This window comes from Bos taurus, chromosome 3 (assembly GCF_002263795.3).
Source record: "Bos taurus isolate L1 Dominette 01449 registration number 42190680 breed Hereford chromosome 3, ARS-UCD2.0, whole genome shotgun sequence".
Classification (NCBI taxonomy): Eukaryota; Metazoa; Chordata; class Mammalia; order Artiodactyla; family Bovidae; genus Bos; species Bos taurus.
This window is the reverse complement of record NC_037330.1, coordinates 12,337,892-12,364,039: the sequence shown is the minus strand read 5'-3', so window position 1 is coordinate 12,364,039 and position 26,148 is coordinate 12,337,892. Positions and strand designations below refer to the sequence as shown.

Below are 26,148 nucleotides of genomic sequence, written 5' to 3'. Positions count from 1 at the left end.
CTTACACTATGTTCCAGGCACCAGTGTTGCCAAAAGAATAAAATACTACCTTTGCCTTTAAGGGTCTCGCTTTGTGATTTAGATGCAAATAACTTAGCTTCTGAAGGTGTCAGTTTACTCTTCCATAAAATGGGGAGAGTTAGTTTTTTTCAAGTCAGCAAATGTATATTACTATGTATGAAACGTACATTATGAGCTACCAGGGAAGCCCTGTGTAGGCATTATGGGGAATAAAAAAACCCCACGATATCATATGGTCCCTTCCCTTTCAGAAACTAAGATGTACAAATATATGCAAAGGTTCCAGGTAATGCTAGGCTTGGGTGTATTTGGCGCCAGGAGAGCAGTGAGCACAGTCAGAGCTGGGGAGCTTGCTGTGGGCTGAAGAGGCCAGGAAAGGCTCCATGGAGGAAGCGGGTCTAAGGATGGACAGGATGTGGATGTGGCAGGAAGAGGGAGAGCATTACCAGGCCGCCTGAACTTCCCGAGTCAAGGTGTGGCTGCTGGAATGCGCAAGGCCCATGGAGGCTGGTGGCAGTTGAGGATTTGGGTTAGGGAGAAATAATGGAGGTGATCCAGAACAGTAGTCTGGGGCCTGACCCAAAAAAAGCCTGGAAATGCCAGGCCTGAGACCTCCTGTAAGAAGGAAGAAACAGGGATTTCTGTTTTTAAAGCAAAGGAAGTGTTAAAAACGTTGTGATCCCTACTTCATTCTTCACCAAACCCTCCTCTTGTCTTAAACTCCTCATCTGTTGGAGCCACTATAGAGGTTTGTGTGCGTGTGTGCTCAGTCCCTCAGTCATGTCCAACTCTTTGTGATCCCCATGGACTGTAGCCCGCCAGGCTCCTCTGTCCGTGGAATTCTCCAGGCAAGAATACTGGAGTGAGTTGCCATGCCCTCCTTCAGGGGTTCTTCCCGATCCAGGGCTCAAACACCCATCTCTTGCGTCTCCTGCAAGGGCAGGTGGATTCTAGTGCCACCTGGGAAGCCCACTGTTGGGGTTTACCCACTGTTGAGGTTTACAGCCCCTTAAGTTGGCAAAAAAAAAAAAAAAAAGAAATGGGCAGATGGTCGGGCTTGACTGGGTAGAAGTGAGCAGAAAAACTTAAGAGAAAATCAGTTCGCCTTGGGAAGTCTCAGATCTGTGACCAGAGTTGGGGAGGCTTGAAATGATGAGACCTTTTTTCTCTTCGAATCCTCAGGTCTAATAAGATAAAGATGCCCGGAGGCAGAGTTCAGTGGTAAGCGCTGCAGCTTGGTGGATACCTAGGTTCTTTGTCCTATGTTCTCTGGGAACCTGGGCTGGGTCTGCATTCCCAGAATCTAGGGGATCCACCTGGTTTCATCAGAGGGCCAATCTGGGTTTATTTAGTCCCTGCAGGGTCAATCCTGGGCCATTTCCTCTGGTCAGTGGCCAGAGATGTGTGTGCATTTGGGAGCTGAGCCTAGGAGATTCTTCAAACGTCTTCAAGGAAGCCGGCTCTGGCTTTTCAAATGGAAACCTTTGAAGGAGAGTCCCACCATGGGAGTGAGCCATAGGGGTGCATGCCAGTGTCCCACTAAACTGGTGTGTTTTTAATGGCTGGGCTGGGCTGGGCATGCATGTAGGCACCAGAGATCCAAAGGTAAGTGAGATTTGGTCCTTGTCCTTGAGCCACTCTGGGGCGGGTGTGGGAGATGGATGCATAAACACATATTGACAATACTGTAAGATAAACGCTGGAAGAGAGGTATGTGAAAAATGCTGAAGTCTGGCTATCGGAGAGGGGGGAGTGGAAGAGGCCGCCTGGCAGGGGGAGGGCACAGCCACAGATGTGAGGCCGGGGCTGCGGCTGGAGCCTCTGGAATGCAGCGCTGTTCAAGATATCCCGGCTCGGACAATCCCTGATTGTGCCCCCTGCTCCGGATGGAAGGAGCTGAGGAATCCGAAGGAGTGAGCGAGGTCCCTCCCAAGGATTATGATTTCCAGGAACAAAGGCAGTTTATATAAAGCGTGCTTTCCCCAGATCTCCCAACCTCTTGTGTCCAGTTCCCTCTCCCCTATCTGTACTCCTACCCTACTGAGCTGATTTCTAAATTAACTTTGTCCTTGGTTGAGTTTTTTTTTTCTTCTTCCCCCCCCCACCTTCCTAAATTCTCCCAGGAACAGCCTGGGGCCCTGCTCGCTCCATTACCCAGCATTGTCAAGCCATGAGGTGCTTTTAACTGCTTCTTCCCATTCGATTCACTTAACTGGGAGGTTATTAAAAGGAAAGAAGCTGAGATGGGCAGATGGGGGCAGAGAGAGAGAGAGAGAGAGAGAGACAAGGGAGCGCGAGCAGGCAGACGGGTTAGGTGAAGCCCCAGAGAGAAGTTGGGGTTTTCTTCATTGGGATTCCCTGGTCGTCCAGTGGACTCCTGGGTTTTAATCCCAGACCCTGAGCAATTGATCTCAAACCCTGTGTGCTGCTCTGAGCCTCAGCCCCCACCTCCTTGGAAAGCTATCCGCTTGACCGCACTGTGGGGATGATTTGAGGGGACTCCCAGAAGCCCCTGAAGCCCGCTCCATCTTTGTCCACCACCTCTCCCACGCTCTCCTGCTGCCAGCGCTGACAGCTCTCCAGCCTCCATCCCCAGTCGGCTACTGCCTGGATGATGTTTGAGTCTACACTGATGTGCCTATCACCCTGCACACATCTGGGACTTCTTCCCTTACCAGGCCGTCGGTGAAGTGAGAATACAAATTCATTTTAATGTCAGTTTGAGCCAAATATAATTAGAAGGGGAAATCTGACTTGGCAAAAAAAAAAAAAAAGCATTGCAAAGCAAGTTGAAATGACTTCTGGATTATCTGCACTGCTGCTGCTCTCCATTTGTGCAGAAAATTGAGAGAGGAGCCCATATCTAAGGGATTTGGTTTGTGCATGTTGCCTTTGGTTTCATACCAGGGTCGTGTCCTAAGCCTGGTCTCTTTCAACACACCCTTGGAACTGGATAACCCCTCAAGTGCCCTGGGACCTCCTGACCAGAGGGCCAATGGGAAAGCCAGAGAGGCTGCCACCCGCGTGAGCAGGACCAGGTCATGTCACTGGAGCCTCAGTTTTCTCATCTATAAAATGGAGACAATAAGACCTACGTTAGAAGGTTGCTGTGAGGACTGAATGAAGGAATCGATGTTAAGGAACAGTATTTGGAACACAGTTGGTTTTCAGTAAATCATATTGCACAGTGCCTGCTGTTTTTTTACAGCTCATAGTCCAAGGCAGATCAGTAGGATGAGTGAAGAACAAATAATGGTGCAAATACAGATAAGTCTATGTGAACCATGCCAGTGATGTTGGTAATCCCTGAATTTATGGTCTCTGGAGTGCCGTGTGGCGGGAGCTTTGAGATGGCAGCAAATAGAAAGCACCCTGCTTTAGAATTAGGTCTAATCCTGGCTCTGAAGATTCAGCAGGCTCTTCATCTTTGTGAGCCTTAGTTTCCTCATCTGTTAAATGGAGTGATAGCAACCATTTACCTCTACTTTAAGCCCTGGGAAAGCACTCCTTGGGCAATGCACAGTAAGCAGGACCAGAAGGTTTAGGTTTAAATCCCTCTCTCTCCACAAGGTTTCAACTCAGGATGTTAGAACAGTGATTCTCAAACTTGAACATGCTTGTGAAGCACCTGGGGAATCTGGTTAAAAAGTGCAGATTCTGATTCAGAAGATCTGGGGTCAGACGGGATTTCTGTGTTGGCACCAGGCTCCCAGGTGATGCCAATGCTGCTTGTCCTTGGACCACACTCTGAAGTGTTAGAGGATGTGTTTCCTCTAGGGAAATAGAGCTTCAGCGTTCTAATGGGAAGCAAGAAAAAATAGAATTCATTTACCTGAATTCACTTTTCAGCTGGCTTGGTTGTGTAACGGAGCCTGGATGGGTCATTGATTCAGGACCATCGATGTGTTTGTTTTAGAGAAGCAGGTTGTGCGACAGGAGAAGGGGCAGTGCACGCTGGCCTGCCCATCTTCGGCCCCAAGACTAACCTGCCCAGCCTTATCCCCAGCACCTCCCACGCTCCCAGCCACCTCTACTGTACCCCACCAAGTGTTCACTCATGCCAACAGTTGCCGGCTGCAGAGTTGAAAAGCAACTAGCCAGTATGTTGGTGGAGACATGCCTCCATGCGCGAGCCAGTCAGTCCTCTCCTTTCTTTTTTTAAATGAAAAGAGTAACTCCTCATAACCCAGCTCTCAATTGGTGGGGTTTTGAGGGGAAAAACATGTTGACTGAGCTGCTAGCCAGGGCCTAGGCTTTGTTGGCTTTGGCTTGAAGGTATGATCATGAGCAAAGTGAGATCTGGGAAGGAAGGTGGATTGTAGACCTACTTGGGGTCATGGTTTTCAGGGAGGAATGGAGGACCACCCCTGGGCAGATCATTTTCTCACACTCATGTAGACCTAATGGTTTGTCAGGCAACGTGATGAGCTAACTCACTCTCTCCCTTCCTTCGTGATCTGGGTGCAGAGCCTCAGGCTGTCGAGGCAGGTCCACAGGCCAGAGAAGAGCACCTCTGCCCTCAGAGTTTTCTGATAAAACGGGTTGCTCCGTATATCTAGGGAATCCTGTCCACTAGGGGAAAGAAGAACCCCCAGAAAACTGACTACACTTTCAGCCATCTTCAAGTGCAAACTACACACATCCATCCTGAGGAGTTTCAGAGTAAACAAAGAAGGAGGTAGGGTCAGTCAGACCGGGCTTCCTAGAACACAGATCCTAGGGTCAGGAGTGAAGGTGGAGAGACAATTTTGGAAGAATCTGAACACCTTTGGACTCTCAAGATCTCTCTCTTTAGGCAGGACCAACTTGAATCAACCTGGATGCATCCATGTTTGTCCTTTTTCTGAAGAGAAGGGAATTTCATTTGCTCTCTCTGCCTGCTCACCTTCAAGTCAGTTAATCCCTGGCAAGCAGAAAGTTCTTCTTTGTGTCTAACCCCAATCCTTCCTGCTCTTTCTGGAAAAAAAAGAAAAAAGCTGTCTTATTGGAGACTATAACTGAGTAAGAGTCCAGAATTCTTTATGCCTGTAAGAATAACATTTCCCCTAATAGGTTCATTTTTCTCTCAGTGCAAGCCTAGAGAGGTCAGAGGTGACAGTGTCTTTGAGGCCTCAGTTGAGGTTGAGCAGGTTGTCTCTTTAGGGAGCAGGTCTACTTTCCAACAAACCGCCAAGGCTGTCTATCTTCCCAGTGTCCCCAGTCAGGGCCAGAACTGTAGTGTTCCCAGGAACCTGGCTGAGCCACCATGCCCTTCCTTGTCCAGTTTCCCCTTCTCAGTGGCTCAGAGCAGCTGGAGGCTGTCGGGCTCTGGTGTCCTTCACCAGGCCATTGTCTCTGGTGGATGGTTTGAGGGCCCCTCCTACCCCCTCCTCGGGGGCCAGGCTGAGAGAAGCTCTGGCATCTGGGGCAGCACTGGGTACCTGGAGGAGAGTGGGGCCTGCAGGGGAGATGGCAGAGGTGAGCCTAGGCCACAGTCAGGACCTGATCTAGCTTCAGAGCAGGAACATCTTCCTCTTGGAATTACATATTGTGTGTGTGTGCACGCTAAGTTGCTTCAGTCGTGTCTGACTCTTTATGACGCTATGGACTGTAACCATGAGGCTCTCCTATCCATGGGATTCTCCAGGCAAGAACACTGGAATGGGTTGCCATGCCCTCCTCCAGGGCATTTCCCGACTCAGGGATCAAACCCGTGTCTCCTGTATTGCAGGCGGATTCTTTACCACTGAGCTACCAGGAAAGCCACACAGGGATGTCCTCAACTGAGCTATCCATGCCTGGGTGGACAGAGTGGATCCCAAGTGACATCAGTGTGGGCAGAGAAAGAAAGGGATAGGGTGTCTGCCTTTGGAGATCTACTAATCTGATGGAGTGTGGACTAGGATACCAGACTGTATTAGATCAGTGCAAACTTGTAGCCCTAAGCTTGAACTTGAGGGCGGAGGCTTGGTTTCTGCAGCTCACTGTAATAGAGAAGACAGGTTGCCATCTTCCTCAGGGTCTAAACACACAAAGATCATCTAAATAAGCGGGGCATTTTGAACCCTGTTGTACATTTGCACAGGAGAAGATGGAAAGAGATACTGGAGCTGTGGGATCAGTTAGGGAAGGTTTCCAGGAGGGGACAAGAAAAGGAAAATGGACCCCAGTGGGAAGGACTGGTAGGGCAGGACCCAGTGGGAAAGAAGAGACTGTTCTTACAGGAGGGTTGGGTGGGATAAGAGTGGGAGCCGGGTGGGGGAGGGCTATCCAGCTAGGGCCCCGTGGGCTGCTGGCTCCGGGAGCTATGAGCTGTGGTGTCGCCTTGTCAAACTGTGGCCCCTGTAGCATTCGCACCGGCCGCGTGACATACTCCCACATGCCAAGGCGGGGAGAGGAATGGTGTTACAGTAGCTCCTGGTCCCTTGAGGACAGGGGAGAATGTGAGTCCTCGAAGAGGAGGAGCTGACATGTCTGGGGGGAGACAGGCGCCTGGCCCTCTGGTCCTTCTGCAGGAGACAGTGGGGGTGTTCCGAGTTGGCTCTGCTGTGGAGCCTGCCTGGGGGGCAGCCTGTCTTTGTCAGGCTACCCCTGTTTCAAGGGTAGCCACGGCCCGAGGGCCTGGAAGTGCTGCCTGGCGGCCTGGCACGGGACAATCTGTCCAGCAGCACAGACGCGCGCTCCACTGCGCAGGGCCTCTCCCTGCCCCCAGCTGGATGCTCCCTGGGCCCCTTCCTCCCGCTGTCCTTCCCTGTCTGTCGGTCTGTCACTCGGCAGGAGTGAAATGTGCCCTGCTCCTGGAGCATTTGGTGCTTGATAATTTGTGGATTATAGCTAACTCTCGATAAAGATTCCCCTAATTGCTTGGCTCACCTCAGGTTCTATCATCAAAGCAAAGCCGTGAGGCCCCCCTCTCGCCCTCCTTTTCTTTTTATTATCTCTTAATTAATCACTCTGGCTTTCACACTTAGCAGATAATTACAGTCTCCTGGGCACGCAGCTCATTTTCATAACCTCCTGCTCCAAGCCCGCAGCAGAGGGGGGAGGGGAGGAAGCGGGAGAGAAGGGGAGAGTGGGAAGAGAGATGCTGGAGGGAGGTGGGGGCAGCTGGCTGCGGGTGCTGAGACCAAGGGAGGGGAAGAAAGGGACCTGAGCGGGTGCGTGGAATGCTGAGCGGAGCACGGGCCCAGAACCCCTGGTCAGCCCAGCAGGCTGGTGGAGGCTCTGCTGGTGGTAGTCAGGAAGTATGGTCATGCTTCCTGGGGGAGGCTCCACCTGGTCTATCAGAGCTAGCACAGCCAGAGCTGCACATCGCTGGCTCCCTTAGCCTCCCTGGTTGTGGGGTGGGGTGAGGCAGGGTGGGATACAGCAGGAGGTGCGCGTAGGCTGGTGACCAGAACACTTGATGAGGAGCAAGAGATGGTCCCAGTGAAGTTCGTCAATCCTATGCTGGGAAGTGAAGTCTGCAGGGGTGAGAAAGGATGACAGGGAAAGAAAGGGCAGGGCCACCACCCAGTTAGGACCCAGGACTTGGTCTGGGAACATTTTCTGAGGAGAGCGGGACACAGACTCTGGGGCTGAATCCCTAAGTCACTTCAGTTGTGTCCAACTCTTTGCAATGCTATGGACCGTAGCCCATGAGGCTCCTCTGTCCATGGGATTCTCCAGGCGAGAGACTGGAGTGGGTGCCTATGCCCTCCTCCAGGGCATCTTCCTGACCCAGGGATCAAACCTGCTTCCCTTAAGTCTCCCTGGCTGGCAGGTGGGTTCTTTACCAATAGCGCCACCTGGGAAGCCCACTCAGGGAATAACCACTCCATAATGGTGATTGGGTGAAGAGGGGGAAGGCCTAGCACGTAGACTTACACCTTGCAGGCGCTGTGCCAGGAGTTGACAATATGCTCCATTTCACAGATGAGGAAAACTGTGACCCAGGAAGAAGAGGTAAGGGAGGGAGAGAGCACTGTTCCTGATGGGCCCTCAGCCCCGGCATAACCACAAACCTTGGGGCTTTCCTTGGGCTTCCAACCTGAAGATAAATAGCGAGGAGGATGTCCAGATGATGCATTTGAGAAGACTGAGAGACAGTAGAGTTTACTCAGAGGGTTAGACACAGAGCAGGACTGGAACCTAAAGTTCTGGCAACTCACCACTGTTTCCCACTGCTGTTCATCTTGTCTCTGAGGGCAGGGCTGCTGGTCTGCAGGACGTGGTGGAGAATGGGGGACGTCCATTCTTTCGCTCTCTGTATTGAATTTTCTTTCTTCACCCTAGCACAATGCTTGGTCTTGAGAAATAAAAGAATTGGATCCTATGGACTTTTTTGCCATTAACTAGCCATGAGACCTCGGAATTGTCATATAATCTGAGTCTCAGTTTCTTCATTGGTCAATGGGAATCTTGGAAAAACTGCAGATGGTGTATGTAAACAGAGTTCCTGGCATATGACAGGTGCTTAACAAATGGGATCTGTGACTGCTATTGCTATTCCTATTGTTATTACCACTACACATGGAAGCACCTAGCCCATGACCTTAGAAGCCACATCAAACAAGTTAATTTTTTAAAAAGCGGATGAAGGAGGGAGAGTGCTTTTGTTCACCTTCCTCAGGAAGAGACGGCACAAAATTTCTACACTGTGCCACTTCTGGGATGTACTGTTGAGCTGTGACAACCCAGGTCACTCTGTCCCGGTGCAGTTTTTCTTTTCACAAAGAAGTTGTCTGTTTGGGCCAGGGCTACTTCCAGCTCAGAGCTTATTGGCATCCAGCTCCAGGTAGGGTTGACATTCCCCCTTTGCTGACCTCCATGCCTCAGACTGCCCACTGCACCTGCAGCAGAGCCCCTGTGCCAAAGTGTTAAATGTGTCCAGTCTCACTCAGATGGTTTATAGCTTCTGTCTCGGCTCTTGGTTTCCCAGGGACTATGGTAGGAAAGTCGACATTCAGGAGGCAATATGGAAGGGGCACTGGATTGCGAGTCTAGCTGTGAATTTTAGCTCCATTGTGGTTGTTGGGAAGTGTGCCTTATGCGGTGACCTGAGCCTGTTTTCTTATCATAAAAAGAGAAGGGTAATAATCTCCAAGATTCTGGCTGCACCGTTTTCTGACTCTTTGCCATCCGGGGGGAGTTCACATAAAGGACTGCTTCTTCCTGAATGAGGCCCTGACTCTCTCTGATTTGGTTTTTGAGCCAAAACCAGATGTATTGATTTCAGAGAGCCAGCGTTGGGGTGCCCTTGGAGAAGCATTGCTTGATTAGGAACCAGGGTGGAAGCAAACTTTTTATACATTTTTCAGATCTGGTCTGGACTCTGGGTAAGAACAGAAGTACCCTTCTCCCTGCAAACACACACACACACACACACACACACACACACACACACATGCACAGAGTCTGCCGTCCTGGGAATGGAGATGATCCAGCCTACTCTGGGAAGGTTGGGGACCCTGGATCAAGGATGTGGGTGCTTGTGTGTGCCTGTTGATAAGAGTTTGTTCCTTAAGAAACGTGCTCTGATCTCACCCTCAACTTTAGCTTTGGTCTGTGAAAAGGTTTCGCAGAGTCTTGTGGGAACATAAACATTTGGCGGATTTCTTTCCCTGAAAGCTATTTCTTCTTTCTTTTTCTGGGAACTTTCGCCAGCAAGATCAAGGCCCCTCCACCCTCCCCTCCTCCCTCCCCTCTGCCTGAGACACCCTACCCCCTCTCTCCTCCTCTCCGCAATGAAAACAAAGTCATCTGGTGGGTACTGGGGATCATCGCAGAGCAAACTCAGCCAGAAGAAAAGAGTGAGGCAAACAGATAGCTCTCCCAAGAGGAGAAATTATAAGAAGGGAGGGGAGAGAGAGAAAATAAGCAAATGGCATCAGTGGTGAAAAGTGAATTCCAGGCATTTAAAATTCTTTTGGTTTTAATCATCTCAGAGGCCGACCAGAGCTGAGCTGTGGGGGGAAGGGAAAAAATGAAAACCAGGGCCCTCTCCTAGGAGCCAGAGCCCAGGAATTTCGGTCTGTAAAGACCTAAAGCCTGCGCTATGTAAGCTTCTCCATCCTCACCCTCCACCTCCCGCATCTGATTCTCAAAAGGGTTACCTCCTCCAAGGGCCTTTTCTGACGAACCCTCCCTTTATCTCATTTCACAGGCTCAGTTTATACTCAGTTTTAAAGCACTGACCTTTCAGTTTTCTACCAGATTGCAAGTTCCCCAAGGCCCTGGATTCTGTTTTGTTCAAAACAAAACAAAAAATAACAAACAACAAACCCCAGCCTCTTTCATAAGTCATGCCCGGGCCTTCTCGGGGAGGGTCAGGGCCCCCAGAGAAGCTTCTGGGCCTGCTTTCCTCATTTGCAAAATGGATTTGAAGAGAGGCGCTGAGCCTGGAAGAATCTCCAGGAGGAACTGGGAAGCTGGGAGGGAGCCTGGCAGGTCCCGGTGCCCGCTGTGTTGGGTGCTTTGGTCTCGAGGTCTGTCCTTTCTTCTTGCCCCCTCCCTCAAGGCTGGGGCTGGGTGTTAGGAAAAGCAGCAAGTGAAGCCCCTGGACACCGGGGTTGGGGATTTTGGGGGCGGGTCACAGATTCTAAGTTCTTCTTGTTCCCTGGCCAGAGGGACAGGGTTTTTGAAAAGGTCTGGATATCTTGACAGCCTAGCCAGCTGATAGGTGGCAAGGCACAGAGAGAAGCCCACCCGAGGTTTCAGAAAAGTGTTAGTTGCTCATTCGTGTTTGATTCTTTGTGACCCCATGGATTGTAGCCTGCCAGGCTTCCCTGGCCATAGGATTTTCCAAGCAAGAGTACCGGAGTGGGTACCCATTCCCTTCTCCAGGGGGTCTTCCTGACCCAGGGATTGAACCCAGGTCTCCTGCACTGCAGGCAGATTCTTCACCCTCTGAGCCACCGAGGCCTCCTCGTCTCCTAGGCTGGCCCCTCCCTGTGTGCTCAGCATCTTGCTCCTTTCTGAGCGCCCTCCCTCTCCTCTCATCCTCCGCTATCTCCTTCACCATCTGGAGGCAGCTCTTTCCTTTCTCCTGACCACTCACTAGGTGTTTCTCCCACTTTTCCACGTCCTCTTTCCCTTTCCCTTTCCCTTTCTGACTTTGTTTCTTATAATGCACCTCCCACTGCCTTCCCCCAACAGGACTATAGACATTGAGAGCTCGAGGGTATATTTGAGCTGATCTTAGATTGGGTGACCTGGATTTTCATCCTGATTCTTCTTGGGCAAGTGATATGCTATTTTGGAGCCTTGGTTTATTCAACTGTAAAACAAGGAGTCACTAGCTTCCCAGGTGGTACTAGTGGTAAAGAACCCGCCTGCCAATGCAGGAGACATAAGAGACCCAGGTTCAATACCTGGGTCAGGAAGATCCCCTGGAGGAGGGCATGGCAACCCACTCCAGTATTCTTGCCTGGAGAATCCCTATGGACAGAGGAGCCTGGCAGGTTACAGCCCATAGTGTTGCAAAGAGTTGGACATGACTGAAGTGACTTGGCACTCACAGATGATGCAGATGATGCTGCCCCGGAAGTACTCTTGAGCTTCTGAGCAAAAGGGCAGGATCTGGAGTTCAGACTGCTTGGGTTCAGATCCAGAACCTGCTGCCATCATGACCCTGTGCAAGTCCCTTCACTTTGGTATAGAAGAATAGCAGCATCTGCTTCGTAGAGTGATCATAAAGATTGAATTAAATAATCTGTGTAGAATGCTTCGAAGAGGTATCTGAGATGCTTTAAGTGGTATATGATAGCTCTTATTGCTGAATTGAATCCTAATATTTTGTGGTGTGGAGTGATGAGAAGGGCCCTTGGATTTGTAGTCTGAAGACCTGGGTTCAGATTCCAGCTTCCTTCCCGATTTTCTGTGTGACCTTGTGCAATTTCGTTTCAAGTTGTGAAGATAAGTTAATGAAAAGTCTTTGGGGACAAGGGGACCTTCTCTCTTGATCTTGCACCTGCTCCACCCTCTGTGCCTAGAAAGATGTCTGACATGGGCACTCAGGAAATGTGTGTGACCTAAATCATTGAGTATAAGGTACTAATCTATGAACGAGGACATTGAGGCTCTGAATGGGAAAATGAATTGATTGAGATAGATACAGCTAATGTTTGGTGTGTTTGCATGTGTGGGTGTGTTTGTGTGTGCGTGCATGCAGGGAGAGGGGGTGCTGTTGTGTACTGTAGGATGTCTAGCAGCATCCCTGGCTTCTACTCACTAGAGCCAGTAGCAACACACCTTCCATTCACTGGTGTGACAATAAAAGATGTCTCTGGACATTTCCAAGTGCCCCCTGGGATAAAATCGCCCTTAGAAAAAGTGAAAGTGAAAGCCGCTCAGTCGTATCCGACTCTGCGACCCCGTGGACTGTAGCCTGCCAGGCTCCCCTGTCCATGAAATTCTCCAGGCCAGAATACTGGAATGGGTAGCCATTCCCTTCTCCAGGGGATCTTCCCAACCCAGGGATCGAACCCATGTCTCCTGAATTGCAGGCAGACTCTTTACCATCTCAGCCACCGGGGAAACCCAAGAATACTGGAGTGGGTAGCCTATCTCTTCTCCAAGGGATCTTCCTAACCCAGAAATTGAACCGGGGTCTCCTGCATTGCAGGTAGATTCTTTGCCAGCTCAGCTACCAGGGAAGCCCTGGAAATCAAGTCTTCTGACCCCCAATCCATAGTTTTCTCTAAAATGCCAGATTGTTGTTTATTTCTCCCTTTACCCAAGTATTTAACCTTGACCCGTATCATACAATTAAGAGAGAATGGTTTATGTTGTTGAGGAGTAAGTAGAATATTTCAATCTCTAGACCATTTTAGGAATGATTAAGTCTCCACTTAAACCATGACTTACCAACAGAGGGGCCAGGGAATGACTGGGTAGCTGGCAAAGACAGCCACTTGGACAGTCCATTGGTGGGAAGTGAGTGGAGGCCCGGACTTTCTTTAGAAACATGTGATGAGGATTTCTGGGAGGTCTACCTCACCTCTGCCTTGAGCAGATAAAAGGAGGCCCCTGTGGTGCCAGACCGTAGGACTAGCTCTTTTGGGTCTCAGGCACCTGATTCACCTCCCACTTCCCTCAAATCCCCTCCTCCTCACCCTGGCCCCTACCCCCACCAGCTATAGCTGCTGAGACTTCTCTGATGTCCTTGGGCACCTTAAAGTACAGAAAAATCAAAGATTTAATCCAGCCCTTGAAAGTTGCCAATGAAAACCAAGACTCAGGAGTATAAGTGATTCACTGCCCCAGAGCAGATAGGAGAAGTTCCGCCTTCACCCTGCCCTGCCCCCCATCCAACACACACACACACACACACACACACACAGGCCACCCAGCAGTTTGGAAAACTACTGCTTTATCTCCACAGACCTCCCTGTCTCCTCCCCCACCATTCCCAATTGCACAGATCAAAAAGTCCTTTCTTGGTGCCTGGGGGTGGGGTGGGGAATAGATAAGGAATCTATTGCCCATTAATTGCTAGAAGAGTTGAGGTCCAGAGAGGAAGGTGGTGGTCCCCAGAGAATCTTGGGTAACACTGCTTCTGGGACTACCAATAAATCACCTCCCCACCACACACCACCCCCTCCCCAGCCAACTTCCCTTATCCTTCAACCTCTGCCCCCATCCCTCCTAAAGGGCCTTGTCTTGCTGTCATGGCAACCAGGGGATTAGGGCCATCTAGGAAGCCCAATGACAGGGGAGAGGGCTTAGAGGAGAGTCAGGTGGAAGGAGGAAATGAGAGAATGAGGTGATGATAAGGAAACCTAGTCTGGTGGGGGGAGAGCAGGGCAGAGAGGAAGGTGAAAGGAAGGGAGGGGATGAGAGAAACCTCATCCATCCTAAGAGAGAAGGAGGGAGGGGCGGGGAGGGAAGAGAGAGAGAGAAACCTCAACTTTTATTTAAAATCAGAGAGCAGTTGTACGCCTGGAGTCGTTGCCATGGCAACGGCAAAGAAAAGGAGATAGAGAGCTTGTGAAGCCGTGAAAACCCAATAGGGGTAAATGTTTAAAGCCAGGAACAAAAACCATTCAGAGATAATTAAGTAACAGGCTGCAGGTTCCAGACTCCTGCCCATTGTCAGGGGACTTGGCCTGAGATGCCAGCTTGCTCTACCTCTCCTCCCCTGCCTTTATCCTTGTCCTCACTCACCAAGAGGATGTCCAAGCAGCAGCTAGGGAGCCCCGACCCTCCTTCCAACCTTATTCCCTTTAACTGGGGACTGCCCCTCTCACTCCAGTGCCAGCTCCCTGGACCAAGGCTGGACAAGATTTCTGTCCTCCACTATTAGGAAAAATACAGTCTTTGTAGGGGAAACAGCCAAAAAAACGCTTTGGTCAGATAGAAGAACTTGTGGACGCTAAATTGCTAGATGGACAATTAAGTTGCAGACTTTATTCCCTTGGAGGACTTCGAGGTTAAGGGATGCAGATGTCACCGGCAGGCTGACCTCTGTGCTGACTGTCACCCTGTGGGTCTCTGAAATGCTGGAGTGCCTGGGCTCTTCCTTCAGAGGGGGAAGTCTGGGAGCTTTGCTGGGGCTGTTTAACTGTGTTTAATTCTACCTCTAATTCCTCTCTGAATGCTCCTTAGGATTTTTTTTCCCAGCAGGCTTAATCTTCCCAAGCATCAAGATGGCCAAAAGCTAAGCTGATATTTTGAGGGTTAGGTATACTCGGCAGAAATAAAAAAGAAAGAAAATGCCAAAGTACTTTTTTTGTATTTTAAAGGAGTCTCACTCATTCACCTCACTCCCACCCTAGACATCACAACAACTGGCTGTCCCTTTACCCCGTCTCCTCAGGGAAATAATCTTTTGAGTTCTGCCTCCCCCTACCTTCAGATGCCTCCCAAGAAATCCTGGATATCAGAGAAGACTGTGATGTTCTTTCCTTCCTCTCATCTCGGAATGCAGTTCTGAACTGAAGGCCAAAATAGCTAAGTTGCAAGAGTCCTGTTTTATATCGACAGCCTTCCCCCAGCCTGCCACCCACTGTTATCACCCACCTCCAGTCCATTCCTCCAGATACTCTCAATTTTATCCTTAGACCAAGCCAGCCCGTCAGAGAGTGGCAAACCGAGACTGAACGGTTTGGGCTCCTCGAAGAACTGCTTTTACTGAGCTGAGCCTCTGGCACTGTGCCATCAGCCCGCACTGAGGAACGTTCTAAGGGGCAGCCCTGTGCAATTCCTTATTTTATTCATGGTAGGGACGTTACCCAGAACATGGTTCTGCACATCACAGTGAGCCTTGTGTGGGGATCCACAGAAGAGAGTTCTGTAGTGGCACTTTCCTAAGGTACCGGTTAGTGTTTATTTTATGGGTGCTGTACATTGCATCACTAATTTTGAATTTTTTCCTCTGCACATGCTGCTTGGAAGCTCAAGGCTAATCTTGCAGTTCATCTCTGATGAGGGGCTGAGGATCTTGTGGCAAATATTTAATATATAACTCTACCTGCCCCTCAGTTTATTTCTCCAGTGCTTACTCTCTTTCCCTGTTTGCCTAAGTACCACCATCTATGCACAGTGTCTCATGTCACCTCTTCGTTTACTGTTTTTTTTTTTTTTTTTAATATTTATTTATTATTTGGCTGTACCGGATCTTAGTTGTAGTGTAGGAACTCTTAGTTGCGGCATGTGGGATCTAGTTCCCTGACCAGGGATCAAACCTGGGCCCCCTGCATTGGGAATGCTGAGTCTTAGCCACTGGACCACCAGGGAAGTTCCAGTTTATTGTTTACACAATTGACCCTGTGTGTGCTGCCTCAGGTCTTTTTTGTAATGAATAAATGAAATGAGTTAAAATATATAAAACGTATAACATAGTGCCTGGCACACAATAAGCTAGCAGCTACTGAAATGTCAGCTACTATTTTAAGTAACAAATAATATAAGTTGTCTGTAATCTTCCTTTTAGAGGTGCTATGATGATGGAGCAGAGGCTGTGGAGAGCTGAGTCCCCCAGATTAAAGTCTGTCTGTAAATACAGTTAACTCCCAATTGACCCAGTAGAGGGAGAGCCTTGACAGAGATAACACTCAGCCACCGTTTCTTTTTGGTCTTTTTTTTTTTTTTAACTTTGGGATGCATCATGGTGGTGCTCATGATGATAATAATCAGATTTACTTTGCTTATTAGAGTTGACTTGGATGGCTATTTAAATGAGTTTCTAATTCCCTGCTCACACCAAGACTGGCGACCAAGACATTCTGGGTGGCAAAAGGAATCAACCTGCCTGGGATTAAGATTTTTCCATGGATAATCCCCAGAGTGAGAAGCCTATATGCGAGTAATGGAGAGCTGATAGCGTTTCATTGGATGCCTGACGCCCAGCCAGAAGAGGGTGAGGACTAAGCCCAGGGAAGGTAGTAGGGTAAGACAAGGAGAGGTTGACAAAACGTGACCTCTGCTTATGAGCTTGGCGCAACCTGATCTCTGTCATGTGAGGCTGGCCCTTTTTTTCCCCAGTCAACCTTTCATTGAGTCCTGGAGGAAGAAGAAAGCACAGACACAAGCAACAAAAAACAGTCACCCATAACCAATTTGTTTTGTTCAGCCCTGCATTTATTGAGCATTTACTACATGCTAGGCACTGCTAAGTGCGCAGTATGCAAGGAGAGGAGAGTTCTCTTTATGGCCTCAGAGTGGGCTTCTGGCTCTTTCTGTTTCCTATGAGTTGGAGAAACTGTCCAGCGAGTACACAGTCCTGAAATGAGCACCTCCAATCACTCGTCATATTCCTCCTTCCCCCTTTCTGCGCATGCATTGCTTAAGTCCCTTTTAAGCTCTTTCTCATGTTTCTCTCCAGCCCTCCCTCCTTTTCTCTGTTACCGTTCCAGGGTCCTTTTCTCTTCAAAGTTCTTTTCACACTTTTCAAGATCTTTCTCTTTTGTTTCTATTAAAATAATTTATTTTAAGAAAGAAAATAGCTTTATATTGTTTTCCCCCCCTACCTTCTCTTCTTCTTCTTTTTTTTTTTTTTTAAAAAAAAAAAACTCTTTCCCAATTACTTGCAAGAGGAAAAAAAAAAAAAAAACCCAGCAGCCCTCCCAGTCTCTCAGTTCTTTTGCTCAAAAGACAAAAGATCCTTCAGAATTAGAGAGGAAGGGGGGAAAGCAAAAAAAAAGATTCCAGTTAAAAATCTTCATCAGGGTCAAAAACCTGACTGAAAAGCTTTGTTTGAAGGGAATGTGAAGCGGGGGGAGGAGGGAATTGGCAACTAGCAACTCTCAACCTCAAAAGGCAAATATCTTGAGGGTTGGAGGGAATCTGGAGATAGTGAGCATTCCCACTGAAGTATTGGAATAGCTTTGATTTCCTTTTTAACCAGAGAGGCTTCTCCTTCTGAGGCTACTAGAATATGCTGAGAAGAACTAAGGTGGCGGGAAAGAAAGAGAAGCTGGAAACTACCGTTTTAATGTCATCTGGTTGAGAACTGTCAAGAGTCAGAGTCGGGATGAGTGGAAAGAAAATCCAGGCCTTGAAATCTCAGGCCCCAAAGGGCTGCACTGCTGTTCCTGGACTTAATACTTTCTGAGAGCGAGAACAGGAAGAGAGTAAGCAGGGTATAGGCATTGGGGAGGACCAGGGGAACTTACACCGTGACAGCCTAGGAGAGATCTGTGGGCAGGTGGGCGGCCACAGGGAGGATGGAGAGAGACGGCTGCCCACCTGGGAATGAAACCTGAGAGGGCGTGTGCTATACGGAAAGAGATGGAGGTGGGGAAGCAACGTTCCAACTGATCATAACTTCTCCAGGACCTACAGGCATTAAAGATTCAGAAATGTCCTCTGAATTGAGGAACAGTGAAAGGAGGGTGACATGGGGCATTACTGAAGGAGTGTCACGAATGAGAAGACTAGAATGAGGAAGAAACCACAAAGCTGGACACCTAGACAAAAAAGAAGTGCAAAAAACACAGGAACCCATATAAATGCCTACCTTCTCTACGCTGATGCTGGTAGACGGGGCAGCTTGAGAACTATTTGTGGCCAGTGTTTAAATCCCAGGCTGCTTTTGCCTCAGCACCTGGTATCCAGCCATCGATGGATGTGTGACAAGGGAATATGAGCCCATTTTAATATTAGCCTGAACAAAACATGATTAGGAAGAGAAATTTGCTTCAGCAGTTCTGGCTGCTGCAGCAGAGAAGTTACATAAGGTTTACATAAATGACTTGAGACCATATTCCCCATTCCCATTCCCAGGTCTCTGACTTGAACAAAGAAGTAGAGGCCCAGAGCCTCCACCCTTGCCTTCTGAAAGTTCCAGAGACAGACATGCTGTCTGGGAGCAGAGCTAAGACCTTCAGCCTATAAAAGGACATTGAACAAGGGCACAGATCAAATAAGTCAGTACATAATGACATACAGGCAAAGGGGAAAAGGGGGAGAGGAGGGCAGGGAGGGGCAGATTGGAAGGGGAAGGAAAAATTGCTGAGGCAAAGTGTGGCTCCTGACTCCTCTCCTGTGATGGGGGAAAGCAAAAAAAAAAAAAAAAAAAAGAAGGAGCAGAGTTACTCTGGGACAGTTGCAGAAGAACAGGATGGATTTAGGAAGGAATTAACTCTATATGTCCTATGTTATTATGGCTACAATTTAAGGTGGGCCAAGGAAAGGAGGCGGAGCATTTTGGAAGGGACTCTTTAGGTGATTGGGAGGGACTGAGGGAGTCGATGGCAATGGGGATGACTCTCGGGGTGACGTTCCTGTGGTATGGAGACGTCCTAGACTGAGCTCCACGTGGCCCCCTTAGAGCGAGCTCTTCACTCAGGGTACTTCATATGGGTGGAGGAAGGCAGGAGTGGAAACTCCAGGCCTAATTGCTAGGTCTCTCTCAGCTCTTCCAGGGAGCACAGGGCAGGAAATTCCTCAAATTCCAGGCTTGTAGGATCATTGCTGAGCGTAACCGCAGAGCAAGGGAAAGAGGCAGAGAGGCAGAGAGGGCGTCCTCTCCATCTTTTTTCCTCCCCAGTTTTAAAGCAGCAGCAAATTAGAAGGGTTTAGCGGGGCTGATAGCTAAGAGAGAGGTCCCAAACATAACAGTCTCCTGTAAGGAAAGTTCCAGGTCTGGGAATCCCAGAGAAGCTAGACCTGGATTGAGTAAGTCTGAGGTTGAAAATAGATTGCTGTGGACTGGGACAGGAATTTTTCCCAGGGTGATTTTTTTTTTTTTTTTTCAAAGCTCTAAGGAGTAACTAGTGGAAAGGAACTTGCTTTAGTAGGGCATGAGCAAGAACTATCTTGTTGAAATAAATGATGGTGGAGCAGGGAGAACATTGAAAGAGATCTTGGGGATTTACAGAATTTCGTTTTGCTCAAAGGAGGAGGTCAGTCAGGTCTCCTCCCACAGCACTGGGTGGGGAGGGGAGAATCAGTGCTGTTCCTCACACTGTTCCCTGCACTGCTCATACATCTTCTCAGCCTGCGTGCTCATTCAAACCAGTGACCCCTCTTCCCATCCTGTGCCCTCTGAAATCTGGATTTGCCTCCAAGATGTACTTTTAGTGCCTCTCTCTTAAGTAGTCTTCTCTGCGCTCTCCAAAAATCTGTTCTTTCCTTTGAGCTTCTAAAGCAAATTGCTTGAATTTCTTGATGTGGCAGTTATATTCTGTCTTAATCATAGTGAGTTGTTTACCTCCGCCTGTCTCATCAGACTGGAGGATAGAGTGTGTCTTATTGCTGTTTGTAATTTCCCTCTTCTCCCCAGCACCAAACAGAGTGCCTCCTGCACAAGTCCACACACACACACACACACAGCTGTTGAATCAATATTCTGGTCATTGGCAGGTCCCCATAATGAAATTTTAATTCAGAATCTGGTTCCTCTTCCAGCTAGCCACTTCTGTTCCTCCCTATCACTTAATATGTGCTCAGAGAATGCAAACACTTTTTTAATATTATCTTCAGTAGAACATAATTAGGTGCCACTAAAAATTCATTATCATGCTTTCCAAAGCCAAAAAGAAATGACTTTCATTATCCACACCACCGGTCTTCCTCAGTGGTACCAAAAACAGACGCGAGTGTTTACACCAGTGCTGATGGTGGGCCCCCAGCGGAGGGCAGTGGCGCTCACTGGGGTGGCAGAGGCCGGGGCGTGGCCCTGGGCCGCTGTATGCCTGGCTTCTCAGTGGCTGTGTGTTCCGGGATCTGTCCAGGGCGCTTAGGGTTGGTGCTCTCGCCCTCTGCAGCAACCTAAAAATGGCCAAAGTGGGCTGGCGTCAAGGAAGTGGCTCCACCAAAACCTCAAAAATTCAGTCCAAAGTGGTGTACCCTGGATTTCATTCTAGGGCTGTTACATTCTTTCTTGGGACAGAAATAGGGAGCCTTTTTGGTGCTTCTTCAGACCCTCACGTCCCCTTTTGTTATCAGATCTCTTTCCTGGGTAGCAAGTGCAGGGTTTTCACTGCCCTTGAATGTGGATCCTCCACCAAACAGTTCAGCTGGCTGCACGGTGTCAAAATGACCCCTTGGTTTGGATACTTGTGTCAGCTGGTGAAAGGATCGCACTGCACAACGCATTGTGTTGGTCTCCTTCCTGATTGCTGAATGAGCTGTGTGACTTTCAACAAGTTGCTTAACCTCCCTGGGCCTCAGTCTCCCCTAATGTGAAGAAGAAAGAGGAAAGCAGAGGCTCTTTAGCTGTTGCTTTCGTGTCTATATATAAAGTTATTATGTTTTGAACTTTCTTCCCTTACCTGTGGGAAGACTGAGAGAGGGGTCTTTATGAAGGAGTTTTCTTTAGTCCTTTCTGTGCATTTCAGGGGTAAATTATACCTATACTCACCAGGAGATATATATATATATATATATATATATATATATATATATATATAAAAGAAACTACAGATAAATATAACGTAACCTGAGGCGTTAAATACTGAAGGGACTGGACATAATACTGGCTGTGGTTATAGATGGTGTCGTTTGGCCAGCCTTCCTTAAAAAGGTAAGTCTAGAGCAGGGCACAGAAGGAAGAGACAGGCTTGGATTGCAAGGGGAGAAAGAAATCCAGTCCAGGTGTGTGGGCGGGTGCCTTGGGGGTGGGGCTCGGTGGGCAGCTATTAAAGCCTTGTGCACCTGGATTCTCATAGGCAGCTATTGTGGGTTCTTGAGAAGTGGGTCAAGATAATGAAGTTGGAGAGGTTGCAGTCAGATCTCTGGGCAAATGGAAATGGGGAAAGTCAGAAGCAGGGAGGATGCTGAAGGGGCCATTATCATCCAAATGAGATCAGTGGGATGCCTGCAGTGTGGAAAACTTTGTAAGTATCTGGAGGAAGGCAGTCTCAGAATTATATCGGTTCAGTCATTTAGCTTGTGCTAAACACCTCCTGTGTTCTGGCATGTCAGTTCTGGAGGTGCCTAGTCCATGAACCAGGATACTGAAGATCGGATAAGGGATGGAACTAGTCCAGTGCCACAAAGCTGATTCTGCTGAAACCAGGGCTGGAAATCTCAAATGCTGATTCCCATTCCAGTGCTCTTTCTATGACAGCTAAGTACCACCCAAATTCCTTGAACTCAGTTTCCCTATTAACTTTGACATAGCTTCTGAGGAGTTCCTCTGAATTTAGACTATGTGACCTTAACACACCCCAGGAGCTCTGCAAACGATGGGCTGTCCCCAACAGTCAAAAGTCAGGACTTGCCCCAGATGCTTTGCCAGCTGCCAGAATCCCAGGCTCTGAGATTTAAACTCCCCACACAGCTTCCAGCACCGATTGCCCAATAACTTGATCGGAAGGGAGGAAGGGGATCCAAGTGTTCAGGCAAGTACTGCTCTGCTGGGTTCCTCTCCTGCCTGTCCACATCTGTATCCCTTTGAAGAATGTGAGAACATCTGCAAGCCTTCTGCTGAAATTCCATGGGCCCTGTTTCCAGGCTGCTTCTTCCTCCTGTGGATTCTAGTCCGGCTGTACCCGGTGGGGGTGCAAGTGAGGGGAGACCTAGGACTTGGTCCAGGAGGAGCCAGGAGTGACCGCCCTAGATGATGTTAGGGTCCACAGATGTCTTCTGGAGTTCTTTTTTGGAGCCCTGTGTGGCTCCCACAATTTCCTCTCCACAGGTTTGGCCTGCAGCCATGAAGTGGGCCAAGCAATTGCTAAGTTCCTGGCCTGGAAGTCCATGCCTTTCTCTTTTGGCCTTGGAAAACAGTAGAAGGAGCAAGTTGTACCCCTAAGTGATTGTTTTACATCCCCATTGTCTTTTGTGAGTGATAGGGAGTGACAGGAGGGGGCTGACCCCAAATGGACATGGCTGCGCTTTATCATCTTTGTCAACAGAAACCTCGGTCATCTTACTGAGGGTGAGGGCACCGCTGCTTCAGAGGGTCAATAGTGTGTTTTCATTTCAGTTAGTTTCAGTTCGTCAAGCAATTATTGAGTGCCAGGCCCTGTTTGGTGCTGAGGAAACAGAGATAAATACAGTATAGTTGCTTGCCTTCAAGGCACACAGTTGAGTAAATTTTTATTTAAGACCAACAACACATATCTCAGACAGAGCAGAGACTGACTACAGGGAAAGGTATTTGGGGATAGAGAACAAGGGACAGTTATGGAAATCCCCTACTAGCAGACCAGGCCAGCTATTCTGCCTTCTCTGAGGAGCCGGCAGCTTCAGGACAGAGGAAGAACACAAGAGGAGGAGTTAGGAAACGTGGGTGTCTTCTCCTTGCATCGCCATACTGTATGCACCAGGCAAGTCCTTAATTGCTCTGGCACTGTGTCCTCATTCTAAATTGTGTGTGTGTGTTAAGTCTCTTCAGTCATATCAGATTCTTTCGACCCTATGGGCTGTAGCCTGCCAGGCTCCTCTGTCCATTGGATTCTCCAGGCAAGAATACTGGGGTGGGTTGCCATTTCCTCCTCCAGGAATCAAACCCATTCTCTTGTCTCCTGCATTGGCAGGTGAGTTCTTTACCAATTCTAAACTGAAGGGCAATTAAATAATTTCTTAGGTCGCTTCCATCTTTAAGAGTCAATCCAGGAAAACTTCCTGGAAGAAGTGCAATTTCTCTGTTTGAAAAAGGGGGAGGGGGAGAGGAATATTAAGTTACTGTTCTGGAAAAGGTATCCCTGTTGTGTAGTATCATCTGGAAAAAAAAAGGTGGGAAAGGATGGAGGGAGCGAGAGAATGGAGACAACAGATTTTTTTTTTAATATATCTTTAAAAAATATTTATTTATTTGGCTGCACAAGAGACTTAGTTGTGGCATGCAAAGCAAGATCTTCAGTTGAGGCATGTGGGATCTAGTTCCCTGGCCAGGGATTGAACCTGGGCCCCCTGCATTGGGAGTGCAGAATCTTAGCCACTGGACCATCAGGGAAGTCCTGTGACAACATGTTTTGAACAGATACTGTGAATAAGTAGCAAGGGAACTGGCAGATCTGGAGGATGAGTGTGGAAAGGCTTTTGGACCCAGTGCTTAGATCATAAGGGTTTGTAGAGAGAAACTTGAAACAGACCTAGCAGACGAAATCCGGATGTTTTCCTTAAGCAAGTATCCCCTCCAAGGCGCTGCAGGGTCCGCCCTGACCCCAGAATAAAGGCAGCTCACCACCAGCTGTATTTTTAGGAGAGAGGGTGGTGTGGTGAAAACTAAGACAGTGATTCCTCAAAGGCTGGAATGACTTGCCCTCAGCTGAGGAAACAAGACCAAAAAAAGCGGTCCTCCCAGCAGCTGTGGGCAGCCCAGGTGTGGATGGCCGATACCCTGTCACCAAGGCGGCCATGGCAACTCCTCCAGAAAGCCCCTTTGTATCTGCCTCCTCTGAGTGGAGAAGACATCGTGGAGTTTCTTCTCAGTGGTCCTGCCTCCACAAGCTCTTCCCAACTGTGTTTCATGTTGGGAACTCCCTAGTGGGTTGTGAATGGAAAAGAGCACTTAGGATGAGACAGGTCATGAGTGTCCTCCCCCAAGAATCCCCCCATTCTCTCCTGCCCACCAGAAAAAGGACAGAACGTATACAAATTCCTCAAAACGCACCTTTCTTTCAGTGTGCTGGGTGCACTGAGTGGGAAAGGGGAGAGAGTGAGCCAGAATGGAGGGGCCCAGTAAGAAAAGGGGAAAGAGAGAAACAGGAGAAGTAGACCAAGAAAGGTGAGTGAGAAAATAAAGAAAACATGGGCTTCCTTGGTGGTTCAGTGGCTAAGACTCTGCACTCCTAAAGCAGGGGTCCCAGGTTTGGTCCCTGGTCAGGGAACTAGATCCCGCATGCTGCAATGAAGATCAAAGATTCTGAGTACCCCAGCTAAGACCCGATGCAGCCAGATAAATAAAGAAAAGAAAAGAAAGAAAGCAGAAGAAAGAAATGGAGCAAAAGAACAAGTGAAGTGACGTTAAAGTCGCTCAGTTGTGTCCAACTCTTTGTGACCCCATGGACTACACAGTCCATAGAATTCTCCAGGCCAGAATACTAGAGTGGGTTGGTATGCCCTCCTCTAGGGGATATTCCCAACCCAGGGATCGAACCCAGGTCTCCCTCATTACAGGAGAATTCTTTACCAGCTGAGCCACCAGGGAAGCCCACAAGAACAAGAGAGGCAAGGAAATAAGGCTTCTGAGGTTGAGCATGTAGCAGGAAGGGCAGGTGGCCCAGAGAAATCGGCTGAGACCGGAAGCTGGGAGGCCAGAATCAAGAGAAGAGGGTCTTGGGGGATGGGAGGAAGGAAAGGTCAGGGGGCAAAATAGCCAAAGAAAGAAGAGCAGAAACAGTGAGATGAGGAGGGAGAGGTACAGCCAAGAATGGTACAGAAGAGAAAAAGGAGAAAAAAGGTTAATGAGGAGGGGAGGCCAGAGGGGTGAGGGGACCGAAGAGGGACCCAGGAGCAGAGAGGAGAGGGCAGGGAGGGAGTCGCAGAAGAGGCACGCCTGGCTGGGTTAATGAGCCGCTCTGCCTCTCCCACTCCCCAGGAGAAGTGCACTAATTATGCCTCCATCCTCCCAGACAGGAGGAAGTCGGGAGGACTCAAGAAATGCCCTCACCCAGCTGAATGGCTGGTGGAGTGAAGGGTGGGAGGTGGCCAGGCTGGGGTCAGGGGCAGGATGGCAGCTGGTGCCCCTGCCCCGGATTAATCAGGCTTCCCCCGGACTGGTGGTGGGCGGGCACACTGCCAGACGTGGGTGGTGTGGTAGGAGGAGGCACACCTATCTCAATTGGCCTTGTGGACTGCTGTCCTCTTGGGGATGTGCTAAGAAAGCCAAAGAGCTCATGAGAAGAGGGGAGGAAGGAACTGCAGACAGGGGTTTCTTCTCCCCGGCATGGGATATTTTCCCCTGCCCAGGATCACTGCTGGTACTGATGCTCTGCCTCAAATCTCAAAGGCACTAAAGTGAATCACAGGCAGGTGAAACTCTAGCTTCAGGCTGCCCCAGTGTACCCCCTACTTCTGTTCTGCTGGGTATCAGAGGAGCCAAGTTTCATATACTAACACCTGGACTCACTTATCTGCACTCGTGTATTATACGCCCTCTAGGTGCCGTGGAGGACGAGGGGCAAATGGGAGCCTACCAATGTCCCCTGAGTGGTTTATAACCTAAACCAGGGAGAGATGGGGACAGTATACTTAGGGAAATCCAAGGGAGTGAAGCACTCTATGGAATTCCAGCTGTGTAGCTTTTAAGGTCTTGAGCAAATTTCTGAGCATCCATTCCCTTGTGCGTGAACCATGTGCCAGGCACCTTTCTGAGCAACATTAGTACATCTATGCATTAATGATCTTCGGTTGTCCAGGTATTTTGGCATCCCCATTGGACTGAAGGGGCTTCCCTAGTGGCTCAGAGGGTACAGCTTCTGCCTGCAATGCAGGAGACCTGGATTCGATCCCTGGGTCAGGAAGATCCCCTGGAGAGGAAATGGCACCCCACTCCAGTACTCTTGCCTGGAAAATCCCATGGACAGAGAAGCCTGGCAGACTACAGTCCATGGGATGGCAAAGAGTTGGACACAACTGAGCGACTTCACTTTCACTTTCACTTTCACTTTTGGACTGAAGAGGAATCTGAGACACAGAGAAGTTAGGTGACTTGTCCAAAGTCTCGCAGCTAAGACATGACAGAGTAGCTGTGATTGCAGTCCATCTGGCCTAGAGATCGTGCTGCCCACTACCTACCCTGCTCTAAGGCCTTTCTCTGAGATGGAGATAATGAAC

At 49.0% G+C, this 26,148-nt stretch overlaps 1 protein-coding gene and 1 non-coding gene across 4 annotated transcripts in view; one reads left to right on the top strand and one right to left on the bottom strand.

Annotated features, from left to right (window-relative positions):
• Positions 1-26,148, top strand: part of KIRREL1 (kirre like nephrin family adhesion molecule 1) — a 104,754-nt gene that overhangs the window by 7,919 nt on the left and 70,687 nt on the right. The window lies entirely within an intron of this gene.
• On the bottom strand, positions 23,251-23,323 carry TRNAG-CCC (transfer RNA glycine (anticodon CCC)). Its single transcript has one exon. It is a non-coding gene; the product is annotated as a tRNA-Gly (tRNA).